Here is a 10639-nt window from a genome sequence, read left to right on the forward strand (position 1 = left end):
TAATTTTTTTATACATCATGAGTCAAGTTTTTGTGGATTGAAAAAATATGTACAATAAATTTAATGTCTTATGATTATTCAAGACCGTCAGCTCTTTTTATTCTTGAACTGCCTTAACACAACTGGACTTGGTGACTTTTTTAACAACATTCCCAACTTCTCGTTCAGTTTTTTCAAAAGTACGATTAGTAAGTCCGGGCAAACTCATGATCTTGAATACACTATTGACCTGTATATGACCAACAACAGTTTGTAAACCTCCTAAAATCATAAATATCAAAGTGAAAGACATTGTAAACATTGTATTGTTTCTTAACTTACGTAAAACTGCTTTTGCATTAACCTCAAAGTGGTTTCGGCCAATGAGAAGACTTTTGTATCGCTTTGAAGTTTTTATTTTAGTTAATTTTGACCAATTACTACAACTAACATGCCAGATAGATCCCAAAGCTTTGATTTCTTCATTCTTGATGTTTCTCACATCCAGTCTCATTTTGCAAGAGCAACAAAACATTAGTTGATTAACATGACTCAGAACACCAATCCTGCCGCCTTTGATAGGAAAGTTTGAAGATTTTTCTTCATGATTAGTTTGTCTGTTTTCAGCACTATGTGTAAAACAATGATCATTTTTGTTGATTGTTTTGTTTCCAGATTCAACAGTATTCACATAAACTTTTTTTTTACGATGCGTCCACGGTTATTTTTTCCATTCACATGTCCAGCATTTATTCTGTTTAACGTTCCTTTTTTTACAAACTGGCCTTTTTATTACTAATACCTGGCGTTTTTTTATCAATCAAAATAACACTTTTTACTTTACTCACTACATCAGACGAAAAAATAATACTGATAATCATAACAAACACTGATCCCAACTCAAGAAAAAAAATCTCTGTCGATAATGTTGCGTACTTCCTAATCCTCTGCCTCCGCTTCACCGCCCGTCTGAAAGACTGTATCCAACCTCCTTAAATTATTCACACAAACTAAAATAGAAAACAACTCGGGTGGGATCCCCGAAAGATGCTCGAATTCATCGAAATTTACTCAGACGAAACATTACCAAACGCCTGCACCACTACTAGCTTGCAAACCAATAAATCAAATGTGAACTAATCAAAAAGTTCCATTCGTTTTATTGCCGTTTCGCAATAAATATATCCTGACTGATAGAATCAAACGCTTTTTCAAAATCTACGTATACCGAGACAGTCTTTAAGGCACCATCAAGAGCATCGACAATCATATTGCAGTCAACAATCCGATTTCTGAGAGTCAAGCGCTACCGTTGGAATCTATGCTGCTTATCAACCAATTTATATCTGATCATTAATAACACTTTCTTAGAAATGATTTTGTCAAATAGTTTGGCTACAATTTTCTAGATGGAAATTGATCTTTATTTTGAACATTGGACTTATCACTTCTCTTTTAAATGGGTATTTCATGAGACAATTTCCAGCACTAAGGCATACAGCGCATTCATAATGAGCGGCTAAAACGCAGCGAATGTTCAGATATGACAGCTGTGTAGTCGTTGATAAACGACATAGGACAAAGATCTGGGCCCTTATGGCTATAAACTTTTAGAGCATTTATCACTTTGTAAATGTCATTAATGGTCAGTTACAAGAAATTAAACTGCCTCAGCTCTAACGAGGCAACTCTACCGTGGTAAGTAAAACTAAACTAATCTGTAAACAACCTAGCCTTTTCTACCACTGCTGAGGTGCTGTACCCTCCATAAGTTATAGTCACAGGCAACTTTTCTCCACTTTTAAGATTTTTTGTATACGTCTTAAAGCATTTCATGTTCTAATTTATATTATATCGTACTTCATAATTAGAGCTATCATAACATTTAGGCAGAAATCTAGTGTTCTCAGTTCTAATATGTTTAAGCTTGATAAAGTCACTTAATAGCCCCGACGATACCCATCGTTTGTGCAGTCTTTTTTTGGAATAATAAGACGCTGGAAGTGTGGTGAGTGATAAAGAGGATACGTACTAGACTTAAAAGACTTTTTTGGCACATAGAGATCACTAGCTCCATTCAGTACATTATAAACCTTCGGTACACCAATATTAAGATCTTTGGTAGTCCAGTTAATACCCTGTATTTACTCAATGGAACATAAAAATATTAGGATCTCCAGAAGTCCAGGAAATTCCCTGCATTTACTTAATAGCACCCTGAACATCAGCTAAGCGGAAGCCATTATACATAGATTCAATGTAACTGGAAGCAGTCACATGAAAAAACTTTAAAGCAAGCTGGAACATTGTTAATATCAGCAGCAATAAACTCGTCCAACCCTGGCACATTGCAAACACAGTTTGCAGATAAATTTTCGAGTGCATGATCCAAAGGATGGTTGTTCGGAAAAAATTATTTAATCTCCAGGAGCATCATGAAGTGTCTAACCTCCACAGCATATTCACGAATGGCAACATCTCTGTAGGGCAAACAAGCAAGGGTACGAAGAACTCACTATACCTCGTCTTTAGACGATTTAAATTTCTGACTAAAATGAATTTGTATCACAAGTATGTGCTCAGTGTTGACATCTGACATCTCTGCTGTCAACAGTGTTGGTGCAACTAAGGTATATCGTAGTAAATTATTCAATGGTTTTTCAGTTTTTTGAGAAAATTAATAGCTTTTGGAATTTCATTTTTTTCTATAATCCATACCGTAGAAAGTGTTAGTGTATCCTTTGTTAACCTTAATATATTTTTTTTAGCAGTTATTTGAATTAATTCAGTCACCTCAGTATTTAAGTTTTTAAACGATTTTCTCTGTACAGGGGTCAAATCCATGACAGCAGATTTACTAGCCAGCAAATCCCTCTACCCACCAAGAATAGAATTGGAATCTCATTTAGTAGTTATGTTCACTATTATTGGTTTAATTATTAACTTAAAGGGCAGTAAAATCTTTTTAACGTTAGCTTACTCCTGAAGACTCTCTTTAGCTAAATCTTCATGTACGTTAATGGCGCTGTCAGCAGACATTTTTATATAAGTTCAATATAAGATTTTTATCAGATTTTTTAAGGATTTATGTTGCTTCTACGTATTTTGCACAGCCAATACTAGTCTTTTTTTTTTGTTTTTTTAAAAGTAGGCTGTATAGTAAAGTAATCTTTTGAAGAAAAAAATTAATATAAAAACAGCTATGTTTTTTGTATTACATTTTACGAAAGGTTACATACCTACTATCTCTTACGTGCGTAATAAAATTTTTCAGCTTAGTAAGTGCTTATCTTTATAAAAGGTAATATCATATTTAAGAATATTGTGAAAAACCTGAAAAAACTAATAGCTCAAAGTGCAGAGCTTAACATTAATCTAGTAATGTAAATATCAATTAAAATAAACCTTGACTGAATTTATAATTATAGTATTCAACTTGATGACGTAATGTATGTGACTCTTATAATTTGTTTTTTTTTTACCACTGATAATAAACAGCATATTATGGCTGGTAAGAGAAGTAAATTTAAGTTTTGGATCATAAAAATATTGTCACTCGAGATAAAACCCATAATGGTAGTTGGACTGTTCGAAACTTCCCTACTTTCGGTCAAGGATTGTAAACCAATTCTCGTGTCCTAACAATCGGGAACTTTGAATTTTTTGATCGTCAGAAAAAAAGTAAGATTTTCTAGTAGGCTCAGTATTTACATTTTTAAAGAAAGTTAAGACATCGTTACAGTACTCTGAAGAAAATTACTCAATTCCAATTCGTTCAAGTCACAACTTTTCATAGGGATAGATTTTTGTAAACCTAAATTCAAGCGTGCACATTACCTTTACTACAAACACGAAAGGGAATTATTTAACGTAGTGAGATTCACTCGTTAGGTCTCTATAGGTCTAACAGGAAAAGCTTTCATATTACGCGAAGTTATCAATTTATAGCACATCACACACATTTATGCAGTTACTAGAGGTCAATGTACTAAAAGTAAGAAATATGGTCTTGTAACTTGGCTCTTTATCTAAAACTACACTATCAACCTGTATAAGTTACTGACTATATTTATTAATTTTAATACATTGACTTAAAGTAAGTGCGTAAATATGTATGATGTGCTGTAAATTGATCACTTCGTATAATGTGGGTGTTTTTTCCTCTTTGACTGGCGTGCCAGCGAAACTTGCTACGTTAAGTAATTCCATTAACTTGGATGATTAAATTTGTGTTCATGATTTGTTTGTTTTGTACTAGTTTATTGTTAAATTTGTTAATAAAGCCAGAAGAGGTTGACAAGTCAACGAATCGTCGCTGTATAAAAAACTTATTGTGTTTTTCATTTGCAAGTTTGCCCCAAGAGATCAACCAAAAATCATTTAATTCTAATATGGAGGGCAAGAGATACCATAACTTTTACTGCTTTTATACTGTGGTCCTAAGATATTTATAATTAAGATATTTATTTACTGTTTATTAATTAATTTTTTTTCAAGCATGTAATTGCTTATGTACATTAATAAATATCTTACATACGCAAATAATTATTTTTGATTTGAAAAAAAAATGTTTTTTCAGCAGTAGCTTTCTTAAATATTAATTATGTAATCATTTTATTTTGTTAGCTTTAGAGTAAATCAATAATTGTTTGTGAAATTTTTCAATTTTTTAAAGGATTGGTTACCCGTATTTTACATTTTTTAAATCTTTTTTCTATGAATGGTTTATTTATACAAGGTTCTGTGAATGCATGAATTGATTTTTATTGCGTCTTGTTCTTTCATAATTTTTTCAATTGTTACTAACGTGATTTTTCGAATTACAGATGTCCATCACAGTTAGCAGGGAGAACGTTAAAGAGGTGAGGGGAGCGCAAGTGTGTAGCAACACTGGAAATTATTTAGTTCATATGGACATACGGACACTTACGCTTTCATGCGTACTCGACCCTTTCTTTATTATTTTACTGAAAAACCAAATTGTAGATCCATTTGAAAATTTTATATTCTTATTTAATTTTATACACTCCATCATACCAAAAAAATTGAATGATTTCTACATATAATGTCTTTATAAATGCAGTTTCAATTAATTCTTTAATAAGTTTACATGTTTCGTTGAAATTTTTTTATGATTAACCACGTAAAAAACAGTTCAGTTAATTTTATGTGCAATTATTTACTATGTATGTGTAATCATTATGTTTGCAATATATTTTATTAAACATATATTAATCATCTATTCTACACATTTCAACAAACATGTAATAATAACAATGCTTTTTTATTTATTTCGAGCCCATCTTTAAGAATAAAAATTGTGGGTATTATATATACGTAACTTATAATGGGTGTATGAGAATATGTGACAGGTAAAAGTACAACATTAAGATTGTTATTAGCCAAGAAAATTTGTTTGAACGTATTGTTCTTTATAATTTTTCCATTTATTAAAAATTAAAGCATTTATGGAAACCATACAGATAACACATATAAATGAAGATACACCTTTTACAAAATGATATATTAAATAACCCGCTATGATGTATTTAAGGTAATGCAATTATTTTTTTTATTATGATGTATAGTAATTTTACCTGCCAACCAAGTATAATCTTATACTGCCGTAGCCAAGTACCCACTGACCACTGGTTTTGTATAAGTTTAATGCTTTCATTGCAATTTGCGAAAAAGAAGACGCTTAGAATGATATTCACAGAGGTTGACAAGCAGACCGCGCAGATAGGTAGAGCTCCACTTGTATTTATACAATTTTTGTAATTCTGACTTATTTCATGTGCCTCAATTACACTTTATTAGGAGCCAGAGTAGCTAACTTAATACCTTGCTGACGAAGAAAAATGTAGGATTAAAAGGCATGGGCAAAAAATAACACGATTTCTGTATTAGGGTAATTGTGAGGTACTACAAATGTATTCAATTTATTAAACAGATTTAATTATATAATACCTTGTTTTTATTCACTTATCTTAATTTATTCGATAATAAGACGTGTAATATAAATTATATAATGATTAGAAATCTGTAGAATCACAATCAGGTCTCTACTAATTCTGCCTAGGATGATGGCGCACCTTGTATAATCGGTGTGTGCTTCAAATATAGTGGTAATTCACACTTGTGTAATCACGATAATTCGTCATTAGCTTAAAATGATAATCAGGGCGCACTGTAGAGAAGATCGTATAAGGTAACAACCCCTTACGTAGAGAATCACCACAAAGACGCACTGTCCAAGAGATGCACTTGTTATACAACTTGTACTACTAAGATTATTGGTGAATCGGGTTAGCTGGGAGACATACAATAGCCCTATTGCTGCCTACATTTCCATTATATTCAGGTTAAAATAATGAATATAAACTGTTATAAGTAAGTAGTACAAATTTCAGCATTACATTTTTTTTTTTAATATTCATTATCAGGCGTAGTTGATGAAAACCTTGTAAATTAAAGTAGAGTAAGGTATAAAAATTGATTTCTTATATGCCTTCCACTAGTTTTTACCTTACATGAATTATCAATTTATAATTTCTCAGCTACAAACATAAAATAAAAAACGAAACGTTAAAAAAAAAAGTTAATAAAAAAAATAACTGCTACGACATACAAGGTAAGACGAGAAAATAGTGCAAAGATTTTAATTTAAAAACGTCCCAAAAATGTGTAAAAGAATCATATAAATGCTTATTTACGCTACATGAGAAAAAGATTTCAGGAGTGAGGTGTTACTCTCTTAATCAGAAAACTTGTGAAAAGTAGCTAAAGTCTAATCAGGGCATTATCAAGGTAAAAAAAGCCAATCCTTTGTTCTTTCACAAATCTAGACATTTCTGGCAAATTACTCTGCGTGAATCATGCATAAGTTGCAGGTAATATTTCTTAGTAACCAAACTAATTCGTGGCAAAACCTTATCACTCTAGGTCTCTACAATCGAAGGTAACCATGATCAAAACCATACATTTGGCCGAACTTGGCAAGTTTTCTTTCTTCCTTTCTTTGTCTTGGTTCATGTGGCAGCTTTTATTGGGGTGATTAAGCTTCGATCTCTGTGCCATAACTATAAACTTACGATTCCTTACTAGTTATGACTATCTGAAGTAAAATTGGGTCGTTGTATATCAAGCCCAACATTTTCTGAAAATGCTAATACGATGATGGTATAGGTCTGTGAGAATAAGTTCGTGAATATGATGACACCGATTTGAACAAAGCGTGCTGGTTGGACATTAAGCCAGCATAAGACGCAATGAAAGTCTGGCTATAGGTGTACAGGATCTATATCTTGATGCTGAGGAAGAACAAAATAATTTACGAGCTTAGCTAAATGATGTGCATTACATAGCTCGACACAGAGAGCTCTTAATTTCTTGAGTGTTGCTACATTTATCTTTGCCATTTGAAGGATAACATACACTTTCTCGTCTCAAACGTTACAAGCATATATAACAACTGCCTACTCTAGTTTAACCATACAATCTTATTGACTGCAGTTGAGTAATAAACTGTTTTTACCAGGAAATTTTAGATTCATTCTTTAAATGTATTTACTGATTCATCTAATGAAACCAAGATTTCAAAATATCCTTGGGCAACTTAATATCCCAACCTAGTTTAATCAATCACAAAGATTGTATCATTATTTAAGCATACACTACTACTAGAGCTATCCAATCCAGAAGATTATATAGGTGGGCTATGTCAGACAACACAGATCTGTTGTTTATACGACTGGAGTTAAAAAATATTTATTGTTTTAAGACTAAATAAATAAGTTTAAGAACATCAAACAAGATTAAGTGCCTCAACAAAAAAATACTTTTCTATTCTAACTTATTCATAACAATGAACTCATGAGTTTTTGCAACGGAATTACTTTCTCCTGGGCTAAAAACAGGCTATAAGCTCTAGAAAGCACATAATCAAAACAAATTTCTCTCTATTATCACTAGCTGATTGTTTGACACTGCGACATGCTAAGTACGGTAAGCAAGCAACGTCGTACATAATCGTTTTTAATCAGCAATATAACTAAGGATCCTAACTTTCTGGACTTTATTGTATACACTCGTACTTGGTACATACCAAACAGCTTTATTCAACCATATTTGCAAAAACATATCCTCTGTAACCTGTATCCCAATAACCTATTCATACATCACATTGGTGACGAGGATGGAATGCAATGAGTGAAAATGGACAAATAAGTTAGATGTATGAATTAAAAAAAGAGCAAGTAATAGAGGAATTAATGAAACGTGGTGTGAGTTGCAAACAAGATAAAAAATTATACAACTTGCGAAAATTATTAAAAAGTGCAGTGAAAGGAAAAGAAGTTAAAGCAGTGAAAGAGGAAGAAATCGTAGGAACTGGAAGTGATATAGATGAAAAAAGTAGTGGTAATTTAGAGTCTGAGAACGAAACAAGTGCAACGTCGGAAATTAAGTTAGAATTTTGCTTGTTAGAATCAGGCTAAACAAGAACTTATAGAGACGATAGCTGATTTTGCGGTAAGATTAAGAAAATAAGCTCTTCATTGCAATTTTACGGTTCTCAATATAGCATTGAGAGACCAATTTGTGTGCGGCATGAAAAGTCATGATATTAAAGTGGAATTATTTAATAAACGGGATTAACGTTTGAAAATGCTTTAAAAGACACTACAGCTATATAAAGCGCTGAAATTAACGACAGTGAAGTCTCAATGGAAAATTACAAGCAGCAAGAAATTTTCATGTAAAACGGCCGAAGTTCCAAGAATTCGAGTAGGTTTAATACGCAGAGAAAGAACGCGGGATAATCTAATATACGAAAGTAAATATCGCAAGTAAATCGGTAGCAGATCCTATGTATTTGAAATTTAAAATTAATTCGTTAAAAGTAAAGTTAAAAGTAGATACAGGCACATCCGTTACTGTGATTTCGGAGGAAACAAAAAACCTGTTGTTTAAAAATTTGATATTAAGCAAAACGAATAGTGAATTATACAGTTACAAAACGCATGTATTATTGCCTGTAGGTACGCTAGATAATCTCAGTGTTGAGCTGGGTGATGAGTCACGCAAGTTATCTTGTTTTGTTTTGCCTGGTTCAGGGCTTTTATTAGTAGGCAGGCAAAGGCTCGCGAAATTCGAATTATGGCCTTTAGAAAATTTACTCTCTTTGAATAAGCACAATGATAAAGTCTTAAGTTTAATGGATATTAAAGAGCAATCAAATAGAAATTTCGTTTACTTTTTGGCACTACGACGGGCATATTTAATAAAGGTGCTATGTCCATACGATTAAAGGAAACTGCCACATCAATTTTTCTAAAGGCTAGACATGCTCCATTTGCTATAAATGAACTTATCGAGAAAGAACTTGAACGTTTAATTGAGTTAGGGTACTTAATTCTGGCAGAGGCAAGTGAATGGGCAACATCAATCGTACCTATAGTTAAAAGTGATGGAAACTAGCGCGTTTGTGGTGATTTTAAGCTCACTTTAAATCAAAATCTGGTAACAAGTAGAAATACACTACCACACACAGAAGAAGTTTTCGCAGGATTACAAAATGGGGAAAAATTTACAGAGTTAGACATGCCACACGCGTACATACAAGTTCCGGTTGCTGAAAACTGTAAAAAACATCTGACAGTCAATACAAATAAGGGTTTATATGCTTATACAAAGATGCCAGAGGGAGTATCGGTCTGCCGTGGCGAGTTTCAATCAATAAGTGAGACCGTTGTTAAAGGTATTCCAGGAACTGCTGCTTACTTAAACAATGTCTATGTAACAGGACGGAATGATAAAAAACATTTAGAAAATTTGCCATTAGTTTGCGAGCGACTACAGAATTGTAATTTACGTATGAGAAAAGAGAAGTGTAAAATAATGCAGGCAACATTAGAGTTACTCGGGTTCGTTATAGACAACACAGGTTTGCATAAATCAAAAACAAAAGTAGCAGCGATGGTTGAAGCACCTTGCCCAAATGACAAAAAGCAACCATTATCTTTTTTAAGACTAGTAAAACTTTTAATCACGTGTTTTGCAGCATCGCGCCGAGAATTAGCATGCACTGTACGAATGCACAAATAAATAAATTTTTGAATGGACGGATGAGTGTGAGCGTGCATTTATGTGGGTGATAAGTGAACTGATTTCGTCGCAAGTATTAACTCATTATGATGCTAGCCGACCGTTAGTACTGGCATGTGACGCATCGGGTTAGGGTCTGTCAGCAGTGCTTTCACACGTACATGTAAATGGAACAGAGCGACCAATCGACTACGCTTCAAAAAAGATTCCCTTAAAAGAAATGCAACGCACTATTATGGATAAAGAAGCACGGGCAATTGTTTTTGGTTTCAAATATTTTTATAATTATATTTTTAGAAAGTAAAAACACACTAGTAACAGACCACAAGCCTTTGCAATACATTTTTAGTCCAAGTATCGGAGTTCCCATAACTGCTGCCATTCATTTGCAGCGATGGGCATATTTTGTGTCCGGATTTAAGTATAAAATAGAAGACATTAAGTCGGAGCAAAATGGAAATTGTGACGCGCCATCTCTGTTGCCTATAAATGATAAAACGAATGTTTTTGAAGCTGATTTTACACCCGTAAATTATACTTCCAAACAATGAGG

Source organism: Copidosoma floridanum, unplaced genomic scaffold, assembly GCF_036245765.1.
Source record: "Copidosoma floridanum isolate Cflo_tuat_1 unplaced genomic scaffold, Cflo_Japanese_pri ptg000004l, whole genome shotgun sequence".
NCBI classification, from domain to species: Eukaryota; Metazoa; Arthropoda; class Insecta; order Hymenoptera; family Encyrtidae; genus Copidosoma; species Copidosoma floridanum.